The sequence below is a fragment of the Pteropus vampyrus genome, unplaced genomic scaffold (genome assembly GCF_000151845.1).
Source record: "Pteropus vampyrus isolate Shadow unplaced genomic scaffold, Pvam_2.0 Scaffold301, whole genome shotgun sequence".
Classification (NCBI taxonomy): Eukaryota; Metazoa; Chordata; class Mammalia; order Chiroptera; family Pteropodidae; genus Pteropus; species Pteropus vampyrus.
This window is the reverse complement of record NW_011889082.1, coordinates 1,777,902-1,804,224: the sequence shown is the minus strand read 5'-3', so window position 1 is coordinate 1,804,224 and position 26,323 is coordinate 1,777,902. Positions and strand designations below refer to the sequence as shown.

Sequence of the window (26,323 nt, the reverse complement as noted above, 5' to 3'; positions counted from 1 at the left end):
CACGAAGATAGCCAAATATCAATAATGTTTAATATTTTGAAAGATGGAGAGGAAACAAAACTTTTAAAGGAAGACATAAAATATTATCTTTTGTCATTCACAATTCAACACAGCACATTTTTCAGTTCTTGTATGCCTAACCCACTAACACAGGATTAAATTTTGTAGCATGTCCTCTAACAAGTGTGGTTTCTCAGACCTCCTGGTCTTGACATTCCCTTTTGCTACTTATATAGTCAATAGAATAAATATTAATTTCTTTGCCATTGAGCAGGGACCAGAATTCTAATTTTCTTTACTGGGGATAAAAACAGTATTTAATTGGTAGCTTAAGAAAAATACTGCATTATGGTTCAAATCTGTGAATGGTATGGTGAACATTAATTTTTCCTAAGAAAATTCTGAAAGCATATTCAGTTCTTTCAAGTAGAAAATTAACCCCTCTTAGCATCTTTTGTTACAGTGTGACCTCTCCCAATTTTCCCTCCAAACCTTTTCTATCATCTCATTGAATTTTAGAAATGTACCTCTGAAGACATCTAATCTTCTCTTCGTATTTTATAAATGAAGAAACTAAAGCTCAGAGAGTTTGAGACCGGCTCAAGGTGACAGGAGCAGACACAAGACTCTGCCTCTTCACTTTGAATCTGTGCTTATTTTTCTTTTAGACCTTGACATTGGCATCACTTTAGATGATTGTTCTTATTCTTTTGTTACTCAAAACCCTAAAGCAGCACAATAAACCTCATCACGTGTAAAAGGTATATCAGATAACATCTAACACTGATTGTTTCACATGTGCTAAGGACTCTTCTAAATTCTTTAAATATTAATTTATAAATAAAGTAATCCATGTAACAACTCAATGTGGTTTGTATGATTATAATCTCCATTTATAATGAGGAAACTCAGGTACACAGAGTAAAGGTGCCTAGGGGCTTAAATAGAAGGAATGTAGTGGAGACTGTGGCTACCGTCCCATTTATTTGGGTCAGCTATTGTTCAGCTCCAGGAAATTATGCATTTGTAGGAAGAATAAACTGTAGCTGCCAGTTCCAATCTCAAAAGAAGATGAAAATTCAGATTTTTATGTGAAATCTCCCAAATGGTGGCTAATTTTAAAAAAGCGTAGCATTGATTTCCAAACCCACACAGACACATACATACATGCAAAGACACACATACCCTTTTGTACTAGCATTAAGACAATGGATATGCCTGAAAATGTTTAAGAATGACAGAATTCACTACATAAAACTTGCATTAAGATTGCTGAAAGACCAGGGTTCCCAAAATTTGGGGTAGGGACATACACATTAGGAACCCTATCTGGGTTTCTTCCTCTTTATTATATCTTGGAGGGAAGAAATACCCTACCCCCTTCCACTCCCCCCAAAAAAGCAAATGCCAGCATCCTTTGATTCATTACATATTTATAGACTGTTGATGCCATTTGTGCCACAGCAGAGGAGGTCTTAGTGACAATAAGGTGATATCCTTTTGTAGGGAATGAGGAATGAACAAGATGTTCGATGCCATCTTCACTGAGGTTTTCTTATGCCTCTTCTCAATGCAAGATAGATGATGGCCTTTGTCAGTGCAGTATACAAATGAGGAAGTCAGGGGTGCCAGTTATAGCTTCCTGTTTAAACTGCTCAGTAAAGGGTGGATGAGTTTCTTACAGTGAAGTCACTCACACTAAAACTCTCTCCTATTTCTCCCAACACTGCTGGGAGCTGTGTCCAGGCTCTCTCATGTGCCCATACATTGTATTGCAGACTAGTCTACACAGATGTTTTTGGTATATAACCCAAAGTTTGACATTTACTGTTTTAGATCAAACATGAAAATATAAAGAATGGAAGTCTCTTTAAAAATTAAATGTACTTTGAAAGTAATTCCTAAAATTTCTTAATAAACTACCAGTGAGAGCTTAACAGAAGATAAAAGGCATAGATTTGGAACTTGGCACCTTATGGACTATATTAGACTCCACAGAAAGACTTTGGCTCAGAGTGGCTACAAATTAAAATTCTTAATTGCCGATATTTAAAAATCAGAAAGCTTTGCATTAACAACCAAATTTCCAGATTCTCTTGAAAAATCTGAAAATGTAGAAAAGCCAATCCATATTGTTTTATAGGCAAATTATTTAAATGGTGCAACTCATTCACTTGCTTGGTCTCTATAGTCATTTGACCTTAAAATACCTTTTGGGATAACCAAAAACTTAGTCTTACAAATCCAGATTGAAAATAGAAGTTTCTTTTTGTGTTTAAGACAATACTGACAACATTTATACTGGTTTCCTTATTTTATACAGAAGAGGAATTAGACTACTTTACTAATAGAAATGTGTAAGTTCGCTTCTTCATTTTATAGATGAGTCAACAGAGGCTGCGGAGATGTTAAGTCACTTAACCAAAGTCAAACAGCAAGAAGTAGGAAAGGCAGCTTTCGACATAACATTAAAGCTCACGCACTAAACTACTAGACCAAGTTGGAAGACCTGAATTCCATAAGAGACATGGTACAGGTAGATGTGAAATGAGTCAAGAAAAGCAAATTGGTGAACTTTTAGAATGAGAAAGAAAGAAAAGGATCCCAACTATTCAAACTTTACAGAATAGAGTGGGAAAAGTAAGATGGACAGAAAATTATAGCTTATGTAAATTAAAGTGGAAAGCATCACGGAGAACTTTCCATCCAGCCTCTGGCTCTATGTACACACTATATCAAAACGGGCACATAAAACCCAAGCCAAGGCAACCAATAATTGTCCCAGAACATCTTCTGTTTACTCCCAAGTTTCTGTTCATTATCTAATCTCTTTGGCTCCTAGATTATATGATCATACCAACCGATAATAATTTAATCTCTCGGTTTTGTTACCATTTTCCCTTAATAGACACAACTTCATTCTCCTCTGATTGCAGTGTCTTCCTCAACTTTAAGAGGCTCTCTTTGCCAAGGCCACATCCCTTCCAGAGATTGGCTCAAAAAGTCATAACCATTATTAATTATCTCATTTAACATGTCTTTTCCAGGTGCCATGCAATATACTAAGTGCTTGAAATGCATCTTTTTATTTAATCCTCAGAAGATCTCCATAATGGAACTATTATTATTTCCACTTAACAAATGAGAAAACTGAGGCACAAATGGATTAAAATAACTTGCTAAAAGCCACACAGCTAGTAGGGGAAGAGCCTGAATTCAAACCTAGGTTTGTAGGACTCTAAAGCCGATGATGTCATCATTACTATATTTACTCTGCAATATCATGATGACAGGGGCTCCAAATAAATTCTAGAGACTGTTGGTCTGAATAGTAAAGTCTTTGGGATTTATAATCCATCGGGTTTCATCTATACTTCCAATAACAATGAACAGCCATCCCTTCTCTGTTTAACATCGAAATTAGGAAGTATTCTCTCTTTTTCTACTGAGACCATAATAAAATCCAACTAATAAGTATTTTTCCAGAGACATTTTTACTGATTAATTCTGAAGACCGGATGTAACAGCAGACAAATTAGAATATAACCCTCTTGCCAAATTTTGCTAAACAGATCATTTAAACCCACTGACTCATTCAGAGTATTCTGGTAGCTTTCCAGCATTTCTGCAGAGCAAGGATCATCACATGAGGGTAGTGTCTTAGCATGTTTCATTTGTAGGTTTTTGTTTTAAACTCAGCATAAAGGTTTGTGTGTACTTTTGAGGTGTTCCCATTCGTCAAGCAGTGCTTTCTGGTGCTTTGTTTATGTTTGGGAGTAATTTGGTTAGTTTAGTTCCTTCACAGCCTCCTTTCAAGTGATATTTGTTTATCAGCCACAAATGCAGTCACATTAATCCATTTTGATAAGCTAAATAAACCCCTGCAGTTTGTCCAAGATGTAGCCCATATGTAAATGAGTTGTATATTCTTGCAGGAAAGACATACACAATTTCAGTCTAGTCATCCTTGCCTAATGTGGCTGTCAGGTGTGTCAAGAGCAACAGATGCTTGTTTGACAAAGGACCTTTTTATTCTGGCTAATTAAGCAGTTGGACACACCCGCCTGTTAACGGATCTGCTTTGTACAGCCAGCTCTGGCTGAATCATGCGAATCTACAGATAAATAGGCCACATTTTCAAAGAAGGCTAATTAACCCCTAGGAAAAGGAAAAGAATATTGAAAAAACCCAGCTGCTGAATGCAACAAGATTAGCATTTCTTCAACCTGATGGGCAAAACCTAGGCAAAGCAAATGTGTTTGGAACAAACATGGTTATTGCAAGTTTCAAGGCATTCAAATGTTCTTTGTGGAACTTCCTGAAGATTATTTAATACACTCAAATTCACAGTTGGATTCCTTTTATCACACACAATGCACATGCCAGATTAAATGGTTTAATAGTCTGATCTAATCAATTACTTATCAAACAGAACTATATAACTGGGCATCCTTAAAAATAGGTAGTATCCGTCTCATTTTTATTGAGGTTTTTCATCCTGAAATAATTTGCTCTCCAAAGAAAGCAAAGACTGCAAAGTTTGGTTCTACTACCTGACCGTATTTTTTTTTTTACACTGAGGAATGTAGCAGGTTTTAATTTAGCACAGAAAACAGACTTGTAATTTAATTTTTAAGTGCAACAGAGAATATCCTTCCTTTTTCCTCTGTATACAAAAATAAAAATGCTAATCGTAATTCCTACTTGAAAGAAATTAACCAAAATTATGATAGTCACTTAATAGGTGTAGTGAAAATAAATCATATCGAAAATGACATTTAATAATAAATTATTTACTTAGAAATCTGATTCAATATGAGTATAGGAATGTTATTTATAGAAAATTTGTCATAATTTAAAATTACTATTTTTGAAATACAGAACAAAGAGTTTAACATTAATGAGCTTTTACACAAATCATCGTTGAAGTTTTGCAGCATAAAATTTTTATTACTAAAACTTTGATTACGCATCTGCATTCTTGAATACTTGTTAGAAAATAAGTATTAATATCATAATGCCCATAGCAATCAATCTATTTAAATTAAACAACTAAAGTGAGTCACGCTTTTGGAGGGGAAAAAAGTTGCTGTTATTTTTCCTTAACATGAAATGAGTATAAAATGCATACATTTCTGACGATTCTGGAGTAAATGATGAAATATATTTGTTATTCCAATTCATTAAAAAAAGAATATCAAGTAACTTTCAAAAAAGTCAATATAATGTAAAATAATTATTTAACCATCTATCTATGACATTTTAGAAATAGTTTAGATGGTTAAATAATCAACATATAGATAGATGGTTAAATAATCATCTAATATCAACATATAGATAGATGGTTAAATAATCATCTAATAAATTTAACATTTTGAAACTTTTACAAAAATATATTGAGCTTATTTACCTACAAATGCACAACACTATGACTTGGTTATTCCCCCATTTCAACTCATACAAGTGAAAGAAATTAGGTAAGCTATTACCTGTAGTCAGACTTTTTAATTTAAAAGATACCTCTGTGAAAAGTGTATTCATTGTAAAACACAGGGCTTTATCAAATCAATAAATCAAGTAACTGAAGAAATGTGAAAAGAAAATTCATAATTTTCTATATTATTAAAGTACTGCTTCTCTATTTAGGCTTGATGTTGTAATCCTCATAATTGTGTACAGTTAATCTTTTGTACTAAATTGATCAGTAGAAAAATGATGGAATGATAATAGTGTCGACTGTTCAGCAGTCATCTTCCTGTGATAACTGATGACAGTGATTAATGTTGGCGATGATTAATCAGCACAGTGGTAACATATACAGGTTGCCTGGGTAATTTTTCTCACTTTTCAAACAAAGGTTTTCTCTTAACTAATTCTTCCCTTGACATAGAATATATTATAAAAAACTGTTTCTTTGGAGAAGGAAAATGAAATTCAATTACTTTAATAGTTTTTATCTTAAAGGACTAATAACTTAAAAATAAAATAATCTTTTAACATATTACTGAAGCCAAACTGCTGAAGTGATATAAGAAATATTTATTTGTTATTTATTTCTAGTTATCAAGAGAAGCTGTCATCAGCCACAGATATAATTTTAGGGAAAAGTGAATGAAGTGCTTGTCCAGTCTACTGCTGCTGCCATCCCAGCATCATTCTCTCACTCAGGTTCATGAATTAGTAGGCAAATAAGTCTTACCTAGATGACACATGCTTAAAAATGGCAGTGCTCAGGTAACAGTGAAAGAAAAGAAAAAGAAATCCAACCAAACAAAAACTTATAAATATCCTACACTATTTCATGCTGGAAGGGGAAGAGGTCTGAGAACAAAATGATGTAATATACAGAATAATTCTTGGCACAATCTATGAGACAAAGCTATAAATGTTGCTCCCTGCTGGTCAATCCACTCTTGAGAGTGACTAGAAACTACTGGATGAAGCATTTAATGATAACAGCACTTGGAATTGAAAGATTATGAACAATGAGAATTTTATCATAAACTTATCATCTTCATTATTAGAGATATTAATAAGAATAGCTACCATCTGTTGAGCACTTACTATGTGATAGACACTTTGCATACATGTAACCTTAATTTCACCTATGAAGTAGATATGCCCATTTTATAGTAGAGAAAAGTAAGATTTAGAGAGATTATATAACTTGCCTAAGGGTACAGAATTATTAAAAGATAAGGCCAGGATTCAAGTCTAGGTCTGTCTAACTCTAATAATAGTGCCCTGTCATTGGATTTCAGTTGCTTGTACAGACAGTAGCAGCAATGAGGCTATTTTAGTTATATCAACTTTAAAAGAGATAAAGTAGTCTATGGAGGTTTGAGTGCCAAGAAGGAATTCTAAATTTGAACAGACACAAATATCACATGACTTGCGACTGTGTACTATACCTAGTACGTGATCAATATGCTTTTTAATGAAGTCATCAAGTCTATAATTTTTAATGATATGGAAAGCATACCATGTGTTAAGAGAGACCTGCACTATCTTTGTGTTAACAATATATTTTATAAATAAAAGAGGCAATATGTGAGATTCATTTACTTTCAAAAATTTAAATTTATTCTATAAAAACAGTCAAAGGCCCAGTAAAATGAATATGTACATATATATAATATTATACACAAAAACAAGGATGTTCACTCAAGTATTGCTTATGATAGCCAATAATAAGCAACCAAAATATCCATGAATGGAGAACTAATATACCCCTGTAACGGGATCCTATAATGACCTATAAAAGCCAATCTGGAAAGATATTCAAATTTTGTAAGCATAAAAAACAGTCTGCCAAATAATATGTAAACCACAATACAATCTAATTCACAGATGTATATAATGGCATCCTTTGGAAAAAATTTTTGAAGCTATACAATAACATTGATAGAACTCCTAAGGACTCCTGAAATATGGGTTTTCCCAAACCAATGACCATAAATGTTGAGTGGTCTCAGGCTAATCCTGGAATTGGTGGTCAAAGCAACATGGGCTCCAGAGACCCAACTTAACCTAGAGCCATCCCAAAAAGTCAGTCTTAGATTCTGTAACCTAAAACTGCATTTCTAATCTCAAAAGATACTTACAGAGGTAGATTTTGATCTGTTCAGTTGCTGGGCAAGAGCTTTGTCTCCTGTCCTACTAAGTGGTTCAAAATTCTCAAGGGGTTCTGTAAAACAACTTTTCTGCTATTTCTAATGGAATAGGCTATTTTTAAAATATATCTGGAGATTATATCTACAGATCCATTCATTACTAGTTCCATGACCTTTGTCACTTCTGCTTAAAGAAGGAAATCTATGAGAATAACACATTCCCAAATGTCAAGTGTGATCTCTTCCTATGACAATGGCCAGTATCTATTGTCTAATCTAGAATTGAGACGCAAATTTTAACTCTCTACTCTCCTGTATACGAACTGATGAAAACAGTGGTGCCTCTTCCAAAAATTTCAAATCAGTAAGAGGATATAGGTAGGGAATCTAGGTGTTTAGTCCCACCGAGCAAACAAGCATTCCCTTTTTAAACTAGCCCTAGCGTCATCTGTTCATTTTTCCTACATACTCTAAACTTTGCACATTTGAATTTTCTTTTCCCCTGTATTCACTAGTGTGGTTTTGTCCACACTCATGATACTACCCACCCTCATGTTTTGGGTTGATAAACAAGAATATGCTTGCCAACTAGGCCTTCAATAGTCCTAGTTTAGATGGGATGAGAGGAAAGAGAGGGCAAAAATTAGCTTAAAAGGCAGCATTACTTAAAGAGCCACAAAAGAAAACAAGCAGGTAGTGTTGCCTCAAAACAGGAAGATTTCTTTTGGACTTTACAGGAATGAAGGCAAGAACAGGAATTCTTAATTTTCTTAACACCAGAAAAGGCTCCAATAACAACTGTCTTCTTAGATTCTCTTGCTCATACAAGAAATTTTTCTATTTTTTTCTCTATTTCTCATTTCTTTTTCTTTTTATAAAAGTGGAGAATAGAGCCTTCTGCAGTTCCTAACTATTCTAATGGCAGGCTCAAAGAAATCAACACATCTAAAAGAAGAAAATAATACTGTATAATAACATTGCTAATAATAGAAATAATATATTCCACTTTAAATGTACAGCATCTTAAAGAACTGAATTCTCATTACTGCCATTTTTCAGCAAATACAGTAAACGTGGGTGTGCGTAAACTTGAAAAAAATCTATATATTCATGCACACATAAATTCTGGAAAAACTTGCTAAAACAATGCTATTAATCAGATAAAACTTTTACATTGACGTTCATTATAAAATGCGTACATATACTCTTGGAATAAAGACTTAGACAAAGGATGAAAATTATAACAGATTGAAGATTCTAGCCAACACTGTATACTTGTAAACTTAGAAAAATTATTTCTCTCTGAAAATCAGTAATATTCAATGTAAGTCAACTGCACTGAATTAAAGACACTATTCCTTTAGAGCTTATTTTATGAGAATTGGTGATGTCCTCTATGTATAGCAGTCTTTCCAACTCATTTAAAGCATTTTCTTGGCTCCCAAAACAATAGTTCCTTCTAAAGTGGGTTATTTTATCTCATAAATCTCACAAATCTCTGGTTAATACTCTTACCTGGGATTATTAATATGCTTAAAATAAACTATAAGTTCTTTATAATGAAAAACAATTGTCATTATGCAATGTTTTGTATAAGTGTGAGATATTACATAATGAATTTTATTTTCACCCTCCCCTCCACCTTACATTTTATGGTATTCCCATGGTGCTAAACGAGGGAAAATAACTCTTCCTTTATCCAAAAAAATATAGTAATAGTGATTGCCCTATCTCAATCATTCCTTTTATCACCAAACTTTTCCCTCTCATCACCCAAATCTAATCAATCAATGAATCCAATGATTCTGCTTCCTAATATCTCTCAAAAATCTATTCACATATCTTTATCTCTCCAGCCCTCTAAAGTTCAGGCCACTCCCTACAATAGGTCCCAGTGCCCTCAGGATAAACTGCAAATCCATTAACAGAACTTGTAAGGCTCCTAAGAATATTCTCCAGTGCCTCCCATCTTCCAAAGAGTATATACAATCTAGCCATATGAAACTTCTCTCAGTTCTCCAAGAAACAGTTTCCTCTGATTGAAACAATTTTTTCTTCCCACACCCTCTCATCTTCACTTTATCTTTCAGATCTTAGGGTATATTCCACTTTCCCAGATAGCCTTCCAAACCACTACCACTTTTCCCCCTCTTCTTAACAAGCCTGGGGATGATGTCCTACTAGGTGTTCTATAGCACCTTATCTTTATTCAGTGAACAAAAATAATCACATTGTAATGTAATTTTCTCTTCAACCAGATTATAAACAACATGAGCACTGGACTATGCTTATCTCTTTGACCTACAAATATGCAACAGTGCCTAACACAGAGAAGGTCTTCAATCTGTTTAATGAACAGATGAATCTACAAAGGGGATGAGTTTAAGACCCTGCTGAAACATTACTATTAGAGTATGCTGTGTCAGAGGCATTGAACACTTTAAAATTGGGTGTAAATAGAATTTTCTATTATAGTCATTTCCAATCAAGTTATTTATTATGAATATTTTAATTTTCTAATATGACTTCAGTTTCAGTTCCCATTGGCAGAAGTTTACAACTCCCATATTCCCAGATTTGTAAGTTTCAACAAAGTTCATGTATAATTATTAAATAAAGAAATAAGATAAGGATTAAAGAAACTGAAATGCGCAAAGAAATAAGATAAGGATTAAAGAAATTCAAATGAGCAAAGTAAGTCTTTGGCTATTGCTCTGAACCTCATGACACATCATTTACTTTGTTTTAATAAGTATACCTGATTCACTTAATTGTGGATTCAGATCCAATGCCCTAATCATGTCATCTTAGAAAAGGTGGCCTGGTATGTCTCCTTTGTTTTTATGAGACAGAAGCACTCGGAGATCTTTAATTTTCATAGCTGAAATGCTAAAAATAAGTAATTAGCCTAACAGTAATTCTTTTAACTTCATTATTAATTAACCACTTGAAATTTATGTGAGCTTGGCAATAGTCAACTGACATTCTTCTATGTTCTCTTACCAACCAGTGAAACTTTTTACCCACATGAAAAAAAAAAAAAAGAAAAAAAAAGGTATTTCAAGAAGCCTCTAGTTACAAATTAGTTAACAGATTTACGTAGGATTTTTCATGCATTATTTCACCTGTCTGAAATCTTGTGAGGTAGGTACTATTACAATCCCATTTTTATGGATGAGAAACGTAGGCCCAAAGTTTAAATAACTTTATGACCCTCAAGGTCACATAGCTAGAAACAGTCAGAGTGAGGACTTGAATATACTATACCATCTATTAGGTTCCAGGAGCAAAAACTTGTTTTCTTTTTTCTTTCTTTTTTCAATCCAGCCATATGTTGTATTAGGCTTATAATATGTCAACTTAAAAGTTTACAGACCAACCGTTATGCATTTCTCTCTAAAGTAGCAGTTTTTTCTACATGTTTAATCTTCTACATTATAGGAATTAGACATGCTATGATTTTAACCCAGTTACTAATTTCCACACATCGTTATCCTTTAAAAAAAATAAAACCTTAATTTCATTTCCAGCAATGCAGAGTACCTGACAACATGGCCATCTATTCTATTCTGTAGATCCCATCCAAGACTAATAAAAATGCTGACTCATGTGGGTTCTATACTACCTTTGCTGAGGCGTCAACACAGGCTTGTTGAAATTTGAATCAGTGCTCAGAAAATGTTTTAAAAACACAGATTCTTTTCTTTCAAAAATCTTGGAATTAAGTTCTCAAGTGCCCACCATCCATTTTTAAAGGAAAAGGAATGACTGACTGCAGCTTCTCAGATGCCAGAAGAAGGGACAGTCTCAACTAATTAATTCACCAAAAAATTGGTTTCAGGGTCTCTGGCACAAGCCCCAGGAGTTTTTGCTTCTTGACCTTTACACACAGTCACAAGTACCTTTGGCAACCCCAAGAAAAACATATTTAACTCTACTACCTAATGACACCACAATGAAAGGCACTAATTGAGAAGCAGACAGAGCTTTCAGAGAGGTTACAGGCTAAAGATAGTTTCAGGGAAACTAACCTTAAAGCAGTGCTCTAGAATAGTCCTCTAGTCCAACTACCATACTTATTCCTGCTTGACATACGCCAAATAATTCATCATATACTTTGATCCATTCATTTTTTGCTTTAGCCGCGTATTCATGGGACATATTTGTTACGTGATAAAAAGAAAAGTAAAAATTCCTCAATTCTCTCATCCAGAACTTTCACTGTACTTCTTCAGTATCTGAGATACTTCTTCAGTATCTCAGAAAGTCTGTGTTGTGGTAGCCACGTCTGTCTGTCTGTCTGTCTGTCTGTCTGTCTGTACGTCTCTTTCTTTCTCTCTCTCTCACACATGCACACCCATATGCAAATATACACAGAGGCAGAAGACCTTCCAATGGTTCCAACTGTGGTTATAAGGTATGGCTAGGAAAAACACTCTCATCCCAAAGACAGTAGAACTCTTCCATTACAGCTTCATTGTTGCCCACTGGCAGAAGATGGTGTTGGCGTATGACAACATTAGGTCTACTTTGCCAAAAATCAACTTGATGCGAATCGTTCTGTCATATGACTAATTCGACGAATTGACCATTTATTGAAAACTTTCTTTTAAACATTTATAATGATGACATAATGTGTACTGAATAAAAGTTTTAAAGAGTCTTTGAAGATTCTTTGATTCTTACTTACATTGATGAGTTCAAGGTTTCAATTTACCTGAAATTTTACTGCAAGTTAGCACTGCAGCCTACTATATAATACATAGTTATATAATTATATTCTGGAATTTTGCATTTTCAGGGCCAGTAACTTTGAGAATGGGAATTTTCTTATTTTGAATCAAAGGGACATGCATATCTTAAATGCCATGGAGTTTATAAATGATAATAGGGAAGATTTATTTCTCTCCATCCATTGAATGTATTCTGTACTTCCCTTAATTCACGAATTTGTTAACCAGTTCTAGATGAATATGTTGCTTCTGTTTTAAGCAACTGAAAGGTAATCAGTATATGACATATCAATGTAAACATGGCATTCAGCTGAGCTGGACTGATAAATATTTCTATTGACGAATGTCTGTTGTAAAATTGCAATAGAAAAATTAAAACCAAATTAAAACTAATATTTCCTATCAAAACTTTCAAAAGCTTTTATAACTATTGTATGCAGTGTGATGTGTGAAAAACTTTATATGTAGTTAAAAGAAACATATTTGAGACAGTTAATAATTTTGAAAACTGGTTCTTAGGGAAATTGATAAATTAGAGTATTTGGTAAATTTAACAAAACAACCATTTGGTGAATTTACATTTCAGCAAACTGCTTTTAGAAGAACTATTCTTTCAGTAAATTGACCATTAAATAATTTTCTTTTTTTGGTGGGGAATGTAACACATTTTCAGGTAACTGGCCTACCTTTCAATATCACAGCATTTTAAAGTTAAAAAGTTATTCCAGGAAATAATTTAGTTCAGGCCCCCGTTGCACAGGGAATCTGAGACCAATAAACTGAAGGGATCCATTAGTTAGTATCATTATTGGCATTAGAACTCAGAACTCCCAATTCTCAGTCAATAGCTCTTTATAATAGACTGTGGTTTATAAATAAGACAAGAAGAAAGGCACTCAAAAAGAAGTAGAAGGGCCTGCCAGAAACTCAAAGTGCTTATTACATAATCAAAGAAATACTCATAACATGAAGAATGCAATCCTAAAATAAGAGTGTCTCTTAAATGTTTCCAAGTTTCTTTCTCACATAAATGAATAAGGCACTGTTTCAGGGCATTTAACAAGATTGCAAGTAAGGCAAACTTACTGTGTGCATGGAGATATCAACTAAAATGGTTCACTGGATTTTATATTCTGTGGAGATTCTCTATCACCTTGCAATATTGATTTTTTCTCATATACATGGAGCGTCTCAGTGCTCTAGATTCAGTACTTTGTTATTATATGGAGTATCTGAGTGCTTCAGGCTTAAAATTTTTTATTACATCATCTCTGTATGTAACCTATAATAAACAAACTGACTGTGTTTACACTGAAATAAAGAAACCAAAAAGACTAATTTCTAGTTTGCAAGGAAGAGAGAGAAAAGCAAAATTCAACACTACTGTAATTGCCACCAAAATAAACAGGGAACAAATTTTTGAATTTTCACTTGCAGTAAGTAAGTGTAATTTGGGGGTGTGAGACGGAAACCTTTTAAATGTAATAGTTTGTGTAACAGCTTTTGTAAGGTGCACTTTTCACTGTCAAACAGCATGAAATGCTCAAAAGGGTAATCAGTTTTAGATGGCAGGTTTATAAGCTTCCCACAACTTGTACTATTAATCCATGGTAAAATGTTTTGCAATTACTTCTATATATTATGTTCACGCTTTCTTTTAAAAAGATTTGAAAATTGTTTTGTACAAATGTAACTCTAAAACCAACTATACTGCTTGATTTCCTAAATCATCTGATGCATACAGTTGATTTTTATTAACTCACAAGTTGTCCACTCCTAATATGCATAGAAGTAGTACTTCTGCAATACTGAAGGATATTAAAGCAAGGAGGAAGCAAAGACCTCCCAATACAACCTACTCACAAATTATATATTCTACATAACCTTCCTTATGAAGATAATATAAGTGATTTTCTAGTACCAAAATAGTAAGCTATAATTTACATATTATATCAAAGCCATATACAAAAATAGGTTATTTCTCATGGTCCATGGAATCATTTTTCACACAAATCAGATTTACAAGAATGGGGTTTTCTAAATCTAACTGGAAGGTTATTCACATATGAAAACTCCATTCCTTTAACGGTTACTCAACACTTAATGATATATTCTTTTAAATTAAGATAATACTAGAATTATTTTAATGTAGGCTAAAGAATCAATCATTCTCCCTCATCCTCTCTTCCTTTCCCTCTCTTTCTGCCTGTCCCTTTCTCTCTGTCCTCTCTCTCCTGCCCTTCACCCATCCCCACCCCTGCTCTACCTCTCCAAACATAAAGACCTAGTCAGGCCCACAGTTAATAGTAGCCACGTAGCAGCCTCACCTAATTGCTCTATATGTAAACAGAGTCGGCAATGTAGGTTAATTATATCAATCATTTTTTTCTTTGAAATCATTTTTGTCCACCTAAAAAACTAATTTTGACATTATCCATAGGCTTGACCTTACAGTCACACCATTTCAATCATTACAGACATCAAAAATAACAGCTAAATTATTTTTCAATACTTATATATACGCCACATAACCAAAGTTTTGGTGTCTCAAAAACAAAACTTATTATGTTAAGGGAACATACCTCAACATAATAAAGGCCATACATGACACACAGCTAACATCATACTCAATGGGGGAAAGTTAGAAGCATTTTCCTTAAGATCAGAAATAAGACAAAGATGTCCACTTTCACCACTTTATTTAACATAGTATTGGAAGTCCTATCCATAACGATTAAACAAGAAAAAGAAATAAAAGGTATCCAAACTGGAAAGGAATAAGTAAAACTGTCATTACTTGCAGAGACATCATACTATATATAGAGAACCCTAAAAAGTCCACTACAAAACTGTTAGAAATGATAAATGAATTCAATAAAGTAGAATACAAAATTAATATTCAGAAATCAGTTACATTTTTATTACACCAACAACAAACTACTAGCAAGAGAAATTAAGAAAATAATTCCATTTACAATTGCATCAAAAAAACATAGAATACCTAGGGATAAATTTAATGAAGGAGGTTAAAAAACCTGTATTCAGAAAATTATAAGACATCGAAGAAAGAAACTGAAGAAGATACAAATAAATGGAAGCATATACCATGCTCATGGATAGGAAGAATTAACATTGTTAAAATATCCATACTATCTATTCAAAGCAATCTATAGAGTTAATGCGATTCCTATCAAAATATCAATTTTTCACAGAACTAGAACAAATAATTCTAAAATTTAAATGGAATCAGTAATAGAAAGCAATGTTAAGCATAACAAAGTTGGAGAAATCATGCTCCCTGATTTCAACTATAGTTCAAAGCTATAATAATGAAAACAGTATGGTACTGGCACAAAAATGGACATATTAATCAATGAAACAGAATAGAGAGCCCAAAAATAAACCCTCACTTACATGGTCAATTAATCTATGATAAAAGAGGCAAGAATAACAATGTAGAAATGACAATTTCTTCAAAAAATGGTGCTGGGAAAACTGGATAGATACATGCAAAACTGGATAGATACATGCAAAAATAAATAAAGAAATAAAACTGGATCACATTTTTACATCATATACAAAAATACACTCAAAATGAATGAAGGACTTAGGTGTTAGACCTGAAACCATAAAACTCCTAGAACGAAACATAAGTCAGTAAACTTTTTGACATAGGTCTTAAGAATAGCTTTTTGGGTATGTCTCCTTGATCAACAGCAGTAAATTCTCTGACATCGCTCTTAGTAATATTTCTTCTGATATATCTCCTCGGGTAAGGGAAACAAAAGAAAAAATAAATAAATGAGAATACATCAATCTAAAAAGTTTTTACATGGCAAAGGAAACCATCAACAAAACAAAATGACAATGTACCAGTTGGAAGAAGATATCTGCCAATGATACATTTGATAAGGAGTTAATATCAAAATTTATAAAGAACTCATACAACTTAATACCAATAAATGGGCAGAGGACATGAATAAATATTTCTCCAAAAAGGACATACAGATGGCCAATAGACATATGAAAAGATATCTATCATTAATCATCAGAGAAATGCAAATTAAAACCATACTGAGATACCATCTCACACCTGTCATAACAGCTATCAATAAATCAACAAGCTACAAGCGTTGGTGAAGATGTAAAGAAAAGGGACCCCTTGTGCACTATTGGTGGAACAGCCACTATGGAAAACGGTACGAGGTTCTTCAAAAAAAATTAAAAGTAGAACTACCTTATGACCTGGAAATTGCACTTCTGGGAATTAATCCAAAGAATCAAAACACTAATTCAAAAAGATTTATGCACTCCTATGTGTTAACTTCGGCGCTATTTACAATAGCCAACATATGCAAGCAACCTAAATGCCCATCAATAGATGACTGGATAAAGAAGATGTGGTAAAAATACACAAGGGAATATTGTTCAGCAATAGAAAAAAAAATAGTTTAAAATTTTCCCATTAGGACAATGTGGACGGACCTAGAAGATATTATGCTAAGTGAAATAAGTCAGACATAGAAAGACAAATATCATATGATTTCACTTATCTGCAGAATCTAAAGCACAAAATAAATAAAAGAGAAACAAATTCATAGATACAGAGAAGAAACTGATGGTTGCCAGATGGAGTGGCTGGCTGAAAAAGGTGAATAGATTAAGAACTACAGATTCATAGTTACAAAATAGTCACAGGGATGTAAAGTACAGCATAGAGAATATAGACAGTAATATTATAACTATGTATGGAGCCAGGTGGGTACTAGACTTATTGGGGGATCACTTTGTTAATTAAGAAACTGTCTAGCTGCTATGCTGTATACCTGAAACTAATATAAAATAATATTGAATGTCAACTGTAATTGAAAAAAAATAAATTAAAAAGCTTATTGTAAAATCAGATCACCAATGCTAAATATTTCTGGCTTATACTTTCCATACTACAATAGAACCATTTTAAAGAAAGACCACTAAAATAAACACTAGTCACATACTATTTCACTTCATATGGCTATGTTCAGAGCAATATAGTTTCAGAAACTCTAAGGCTGGATAGGACCTTCAAGGTAATGACCTGGAGTTATGGTGTAGGCCAGCAGCTGCTTGAATCTCCATAATGAAGTTCTATCTACCATTTTACTAAGAATATTATAAATTACAGAATTTAACTCTTAACATGGCTCCAAGTAACTCCATTTTATTTTTGTTTGCAAGTGCCTAAATCGTAATTAGAGTAAAAACATAAAAGCAAAAGCTTCAAACAATAAGGAAAGATTTATTGATTTATTTTGCTGTCTTTCCTTCTTTTTCCTAACATAAATATATTGAGTAAAACATCTTAAAAGACATGTCGGCCTGATTATAAAGTTATTTTTAGAAAGAGAGGAAATTTTAAGAGTATCTTTGAACTTACAGAAAAAGTTAAAATATTCTTACTTTTTAAAATTATTGTTACAGGCAATTTGACTGTTAAATTCATTTTTCTTCCAAACTGAATATTAATAAAGCTACTACCAATGCTGGAAATCTGTGTATATCTTTAAATGTGAGTTAAATAAAAATAAAAATATATATAAATAGGGCAGTTTAAAAAAAATGAGATTCTGATGTGTTTTATATTGATGAATCTAAAAACAACATTTCTAAAGTTGGCTCTTAATGCAAAGGCTTTATATATATGAACATGTATATAAAGAAAAAACTAAAAACCCAAAAAACTCTTTTCTTGGGAAGTATATAAAATACGTAAGTTTCTACAAAATTTGTCACTTTATAGCAACAGTTACCACCTTTTCTCCTAAAATTGCCCAAAACAGAAACAGCTACATATTTTTAAGAGGAACATTATTAAAATATTCATTAAAGTACAACATAACATACGCAGAGTAGAACTTTTTAAGTGTGCTTTTTATTTACTGAGTAAATTATTTTTTAAATATTATGAAGACTCAACAATAATTAACAATTCCTAATTGAAGTGATTTATGTTCCTTCTCAAGAATATATAATAAAATTATTTTTTATATGAGAGTTTAATATTTTAGGGATATCATATTATAGTTTATTATTCGAGTTGATCAGGAGTGAGCTCTTTTCCTTTTTTTTTGTAAATGGTCTACCTTCAGTATTTAATTATGCTTTTTCATGTATGCGCTTAACTTGAGGAAAAAAAACCTCAATAGAGAATATTATCTAAAACTACTGCAGATCCTAGACACAGTGTCTTTGAAGAATTCGTCTCTGCTTCCCTTTCTTCTTGCTTTGAAGAAAAGAACAAATGCTTCTTGAATGTGGAGTTTAACCTAACAGTTCACTGCTTTAACACCTTCAGTCACGATAGCTGGAGCAAATAGGAGTTAAGTTGTATAATATAGCAGTTCTCTTGGCAACTGTGAATAAGACGCAAGCGGAGACACCTATGCTTTTTTGTATGGTATCTCAATGCAGGAAGATGAATACTAAGAAATAAATCAAGAAACAGGGGAAAAAAAGATACCTTCCACCTAGATAACATGACCAAGGGTAAAACTGGTGTTTGGTACCTAAAAGTTTCTCCCAATAATCAGGATTGTTTTCTTCCAACTTCAGCTCCTCGGTTACATCCGATTCAAAAAATGAACAAACAAACAAAACTACTATTTTTTATTGTGTACCTACCACTAAACTTAACACTTTACTTCTCACAGCAAATTTGTAAAATGTGTTTCTCTCTACTATATAAAATCGACTTTAAGTTCCAAAAAGACCCAAATATTTTATCAAATTTTCACCACTAGCAAAGACAACACCAGGACCAACAAAGAATTCTACATTGACTATAAAATTCTATGTTACTCCAGTCTGCTTATAATTTTTGTTGGTTTTTCATATTTTCAAGTTAATGCAAAGTTTAGATTTCACATTTGTAATATTCAACCATTATGAGAATGGTCCTCTTAAGAGTAAAATCATGGTCCTGCAAAGTCAGTCAGAAATTTAAAAACAGCATGGACTTCTTTAGTGTTCATACATACTAGTTTGAAAGACCCAAAGATCTATTTGCTGTCTAACCAAAAAGCCCATTGTATTAGATAGCATTTTAATAGGTACAATAACAGTGTCAGATCTATTTAGGAATAAAACCAATAAATTATGCTCATCATCTACATCCACCATAAATTCAATAAATACTCACTCACTGAATGTGGGCCATTGTTGTTAGATCCTAGAAAAAGATGACAAGATGAGAAAAGCATTTACGGCACTATCTGCCTCTTCTTTTTTCTCCCCCTAACAAGGACCCTAAGACACATCCTTCTCCTTCTGTGTCCCACTTGGCACACACTGTCTCTCGAATATTTTGCTGCTTCAACATTCACTTGTATAATGACTTTCAATTCTACTGTCCCAGCTCCTCCTTCTCATTTACCTAAGTTCTAACCCCATAACACAAACTGCCTCTTTGCAAATGCAAAGACCCAAGATGATATTTTCCTTTACACCACAATAGTGCTGACCCCTCAACCTCTCTATGAACTTCCAGAAGATAGAGGGTAATGTTCCTGTCTGCCCCAGCCTCTAGCTTTCCCAGAGCTTTATTCACTGCCTTGTTCTTCCTCAAACTCTGAACCTATTTGGTTTAATTATCATACCCACTCATAGTAACTTCATTTATGTTAACTATTTCTTCTTCAAGACATATATAAATGTTTATAAGTCTAAAGGACAGAATAAAGTTTGAAGAGATAATTGACTGTGAAAGTAAACTAAAAGTACTTATTTGGGAGTCAGACAATAACTTCCATAATCCTTATATGGCAAGTAATTTGAAGTTGTACAATGTGTTAAGCGATTTAACTGGGTACTTTATAAATACTATTCCATTTGATTTTGACAATCAATGTAGAAAACAAATACTATATGAAAACAAAAGACAACAACCCAATGAGGTAATTATTATCTAGATTTTAGGCATAAAAGTTAGAATGGTTAAATAACTTGTCCAGGGTCACATACCTAGCAAACAATGGTGCTAGAATTTGAATCTAGGGCTAGCTGACTTTAAGATCAGTATTCCTTATGCTATGTTAGACCTGTTTCTGCCATTCACAAAATTCACTTAACCTGATCCTCAATTTTCTCATCCAGGAAAAGAAAGGGTGTTATCAATGCTCCTATGGGAGAAAAAAAAAAAAAAAAAGCCAGTGGGTGGGCACCTGAAGTGAGGCATTTTTCAAAGTTCCCATACATATTACCCAACATGATCCAGCATGGTCCTCCATCCCATTGCCCCAACTGCTATTGAGAATCACTAGCTTTCCTTATACTATACCTGAAGTGGTATTTATATGAAGATATACTGTGATAAGTTAAAGAAGCATAATACTAACCACAAAGAAAGAATAAAACAGAGATATAGCAATAAGTCAATACAAAAGTTAAGATGGAACCATTATTCAAGTCATCTCAAAAAAACCATGAAAAGAGGAACATGGAACCAAAGTATAGATAGGGCAAATAGAAAACAAACAGGAACATGGCAGATTTAAACTCAACTGCATCAGTAATCACAAAAAAATGTAGTTTAAACATATAAATGAAAAGGCAGAGGCTATTGAATCATATAAAAACAAAGACTAAGCCAAATTTTGTTTATAGAAATGCACTTTAAATATCATGTCACAGATAGCAGATAGGTTAAAAGTAAGAATTGAAGGAACTATGTCATGCTCTATTAATATCAGACAAAGTAGATTTCGAAGCAGGAAATATGAAGAGTCAATTCATCAAGAGAACATAAATCCTATTTATTTATACACCTATATTCAGAACTACAAAATATATAAAGCAAAACCTGAATGAACTGAAAAAGAGAAACAGTAAAATGCACTATCACAGATGGAGATTTTAACACTTATCTTTCAATAATTGATATAATAAGTAGACAGAAAATCAGTAAGGGTATAAAAAAATGTAAAAAACATCATCAACCAACTTGGCTAATTGACATTTATAGAACACTTCACTCAACAATAGAAGAATTCATATCCTTCTCAAGTACATACAGAAAATTTACTAAGACAGACCATATTCTGACCACATAAGTCTCAATAAATTTCAAGGATTCAAATCTTATAAAATAAGTTGTCTGAATACAAAAGAATTAAATTAGAATCCATAACAGAAAAATCACCAAATATTTGGAAACTGAATAATATACTCCCCGAAAACCCATGGGTCCAAGAAGAAATAAAGAGAAAAATCAGAAAGTATTTTGAACGGAATGAAAATGAAAATACAACATTATAATTTATGACATATTGCTTCCTCAATAAATATAAGTGAAGAAAAATAGTTAAATCAAACAATTAATCAACAGATATTCAAGTAAGCAAAATCAGCAACTAAAAATAAAAGAGGATCATGAATTTACAAAATATTAAAACTGGAAAAGTCTAGAACTCATTCTAAAATTTATAAACTCACAAAATTTACAGAGGAAATAGCTCCAAGAACAACATGATTTTTTAAATAGGGTTTATATTAGTAAATATTTAAATATGAGCAGTCTCTGCTAGTAGCTATATTATACAAATATCTGATTTCTTCAAATGCCTATTTTCACCTAATAAAGGAAGATAAAAATTTTATAAAATGGAAATGCACCTTTGTTGGTCTGTGCCTGATTAATGTGAGCATTTCATGCTTTATATGTAAGTTTTTTTATATTTACACACATAGCATAATAATTAAGAGTGATAAATTCTTTGTCCACATACTCTGGCTTTGCCACAACTAGTAGCCATGTTACTGGGCAAGTTATTTAACTGCCAATGCCTCAGTTTTCTCAACTGTAAAATAGGTATAAACTGTAAAATGAGAATAAGTAGTTCCTACCTTCTAGATTGATCATAAGGGTTAAACGAATTAATGCCTTTTGTGGGCTTATGTCAGTGCTGGATAAAGAGCTCAATAAATGACAACTTTTATTATATAGTATAGATTTATAATTACTTGAAACTTGTTAGTCAATAAAATAATTTTAATTTTTTTAATTAGGTGATATCAATTAAAATAAGGTATCAGCTCAGAGAAAAGTGTTGCTTTCAATTCAAGTGTTTAAAAAAAAGATTTAGAAGTTATTTGAAAGCCACTCTCAAAACAAATAGGGGTGATTTCTTTTCAAAGCAAAAGACAATAATCCAATGAAAAATTATCTATTACATGAAATGTTTTGGGATCAACCAACAAATTTATCGCATGTGAGATAATACTAAAGTTACATAATGACGCTATCCTACTCTCTTCAACTATTTCTTGTAATGTGCTCTATTCAACTAGAATTTATGAATTTAAAGTATTATAATTTTTAAAAGATTAAAAATATAATTCTTAAAACATTTATTTCTAAATTTCTTTTTTAATTCAGCAATATATCACTTGAAAAAATTCCATTTGGTAAAAGAAAACAACAAAATAAATATGGAACACATTTCACATTTTTTATTTTATGCAACTTCAATGCTTTCAACACTGCATACATTACTAAAAGTACAAAAATAGATGCTGTACTATGAAATTTTAACGAATACCAAATTGATATAATTATACTTTATAATTTCTTCCAAATATCAAAAGGACAAGTTTTTTTAATTAAATAATTTCATTCTCTTACGTGTTCTACAGAATAATGTAGAACAAGTATATTTTTACTAAGTATCTTCAAAATTTCATATTTGAATAAAAACTATTTTTAATGTATACTCTGTCTTTCTGACAATGACGCAAAAGCCTCTTCAGCTGGGCTGAATGAGTATGTGCCTGAATCAATATGGTAATGAAAAATCAAATAAGTCCGACTTAATCTGTTCTACTGTTCTGAGAAGTAGGTGAGATCTTCTATACCTTTTAACATAATTAAATTTCGGCCATATCCTAGCACTTATAAAACCACCTTTATCTTCTCCTCCTACCATACAGGCACTTTTTTTTCATATTCAAAATTATGAAGATGCATTTCATGATGGCACATAAAGGTGGTGAGTGAGACGAGCTGGACAAGGCAGAAAGCATGTGAACATCACAGTATTACTTGTTCCTCTGAGATGCCTATCAAACTCCATCCACCCTTCAGTCAGCCAGAAGAAAATTAAAGCTCTCAGCATGTGTGCTGTCTTATTTGAGCTTCTTGCAATGAATTATATCAACTAGTACTTTTCACCACTGGGAGAAGGATCAAGGCCAGAAAAACATTCATGTACTGGTAGAATATTAACGGGTTCTGTGGTTCACTGAGTCTAATTCCTACCAACAAATAGCAGAAACCTGAAAACAGAAGCCCAGAGCAAAGTAAGAAAACAAGATGGTTTTGAGGGCTGAGTGTGGTCATCAATATCATCATCATCAAATATTTAGATAAGCTTTACCACTTGCAAAGTATTATTATATACATTGTTTTATTTGGTCCTCACAATAATCCTATGAAGGCGAAGTATAGATATTTTTATTAAACACTAGATTTTGCAGGTGAAGAAACAGAAGCAAGAAGCTTAAGAGCCTTGTCAAGGTCACTTTAACCACTAAGTGAGCAGGAACTTGACTTCTATTTTCCCCAAAACTAACTGCAGATTTCAGAGTCTTTCAACTATATCGCTGTATCCCATGTAAATAAAGAGGGCAAACTGAAGGAGAAAGGTTCCATACTGGACAAAATCAGCAACTTTTCCTAAAAACCCCTGTATTTTTCCCATCATCACTCTCATTCCTTCCTGACTTCCTTATCCCCTTTCAATCCAGGTTGTTTTCTTCAGATGACCCAAGATGTCAGAAAATATTTTGTCCATTTAAATCTCTTAGATCCTGATCTGCACAACCAAAGACAGTCTCCTAGTTCAAACCCAAAACCAGCAAATGTGGATCCTTCTCTTCTATGAAGTTTTGTGGATATAACATAAACCAGCCTAAGGAGTAATGAGATTTGTGTAAATCTTAGAGGTAAATATTCCTACCATGTGCCATAAAAAGCAGGCAGGCAATGAATAATCAATACTGTATCTCCTGGATCTGGACTGACTGTCCCCTGTAGGCTGGCCACACTCAGTGACTGAGTTAGAATAAACACTGAGAATAATGAACTAAGCCAAAATAAGAAGCAAAATAAGTTATTAACGAACCTCTGAAGTACTATCCAGATCATCATGTTAAGAGTTTACAATGAGTTCTGAACTTACAATGTCATGAGTAGTATGTCAAAACCAAGTATGAAGAAGATACTAGCAAAAGCAATGGAGAAGAAATCTCTATTGATTAAATGCAACTGTTTCTGTGAATTACTTTTGCTAAAGAGCTAAATATCTTTTTATCTAAAATTTAAACTTTAACATTGAAAAAAAGGAAAATTTAAACCGCCAGACATCTAACACCACAGAGAGAACTACTGTTAATATTTCTGAGTCTATATTTTGAAAACATATGACAGAAGGAGTGTGCATTTTAAAAACAAATACTATCTAGTGCTTATTATTGTATAGAATGGCAGGTTTAAACTTAGTATTCCAAGTCTTTCACCTATATGAAATAGTTTAATCATCCCACTAACCTAATGACAGTCCTCCCTATTTCACAGCTGGGGAAATCGAGGTGTAAGATTTGTATACTGTAGTTGAAGAGGTGCCGTGTGACACAAATGAAGTATAGAAAGAAGCCCTGATAGAGAAACACTGTTTTCTTTCACATTTCATTCTACTACATTTTCTCTTTCTCTGCCTCTCTGCTCTTCTGTCCCCACAATGCACACAGTAGCCAAAACAAAGTTAAGCTCAGCAGGTAACTTGAACCCATCAACAGAATCTATAGTCCTGTTGATGGAGACTATTAACTCCCTAACGCCAAAAAGACTGTTTTGTTATAAGTGAATTTTCTGGAAAGAAATAAGAAAGTGTGGCAGGAGCAGGCACTTGGATAAAGAGACTGAATTTAGAATAGAAAAGGTGCCTAAGAAAGGGCAGGAGCTGATACAGAAAGGACCAGTAAAACTGGAGGTTAAAGGCAAAAGTCAATACATGGGATTTACTCTAGGTGAAAAATCTTTAGCTAAACCATTCTGACATATGTGCCTCTTACCTGAGAAGAAGGCTGGTCTTGTTTCAGCCCAGGACGCTTCTCTCTAAATTGCTAAACTGATCCTGAAACAAATTTGGGTTGTTGCTGAACGTGGTGATGGTGGTAGTACGTACGTGTATATTTGTATTTTAAAAAAGAAATGACCTAAAATTGAAGGCAAAACACTATGGCTCTTCTGCCCTGGCATGGAGTAGATATGCCCCACCTTACAGAATTCTGACTTTACAATATAAATGAATTTTGAATTGTTAGAGAAGGAGAAACCCTACTACTGCCTTGTCAGAAGCACTGCTTCTCTCCCCTTTTATACTACTGGGAATTAAAGATATTCTAAGTGATATACAGATCAAATTCAACAATTTGAATCTTCCATTATGTTGGTTAAGAAGATTCCACCATAAGTCAGTAAATATACAGTTCTGCCCAATTTAGCTACTTGCTTAGAAAGTAAATAATACATGTTGTGAAATGAAAACATGGTATTCAAGAAACAAGGAGACACAGACTGAGCACTTGTTATGGGTAAGGACCAGCTACATATAAGACACACCAAGGGGTAAGGAGTTTATGAAAATGAATAGCTTCAAAGGAGAAATGTATTTCAGAAATATGTTTCTGTGCAATTTCATTATGATGCCTGACTGGACTGTCACAATGGAGCTGTATTTAAAAAACAAGCATACAAAAAAAGAAGCTCTACAGAAATAGTACTTTTTTCAGAAAACTAATGTCTGTAAGAAAATCGACAACTCTGAGGATAAAAGATAAAAACAGAAGTTATTATCTTGTTGTAGGACTAGCTGAACTAAATGCAGACTCTGGGTGACTAAAGACCACTTTCCTAACATCAATTTAACACTATCCAAACATGTG

General features: G+C 33.0%; 1 protein-coding gene across 7 annotated transcripts in view; it reads right to left on the bottom strand.

Moving 5' to 3' along the window:
* The window catches only part of RFX3 (regulatory factor X3), a 254,136-nt gene that overhangs the window by 140,898 nt on the left and 86,915 nt on the right, over positions 1–26,323 (bottom strand). The window lies entirely within an intron of this gene.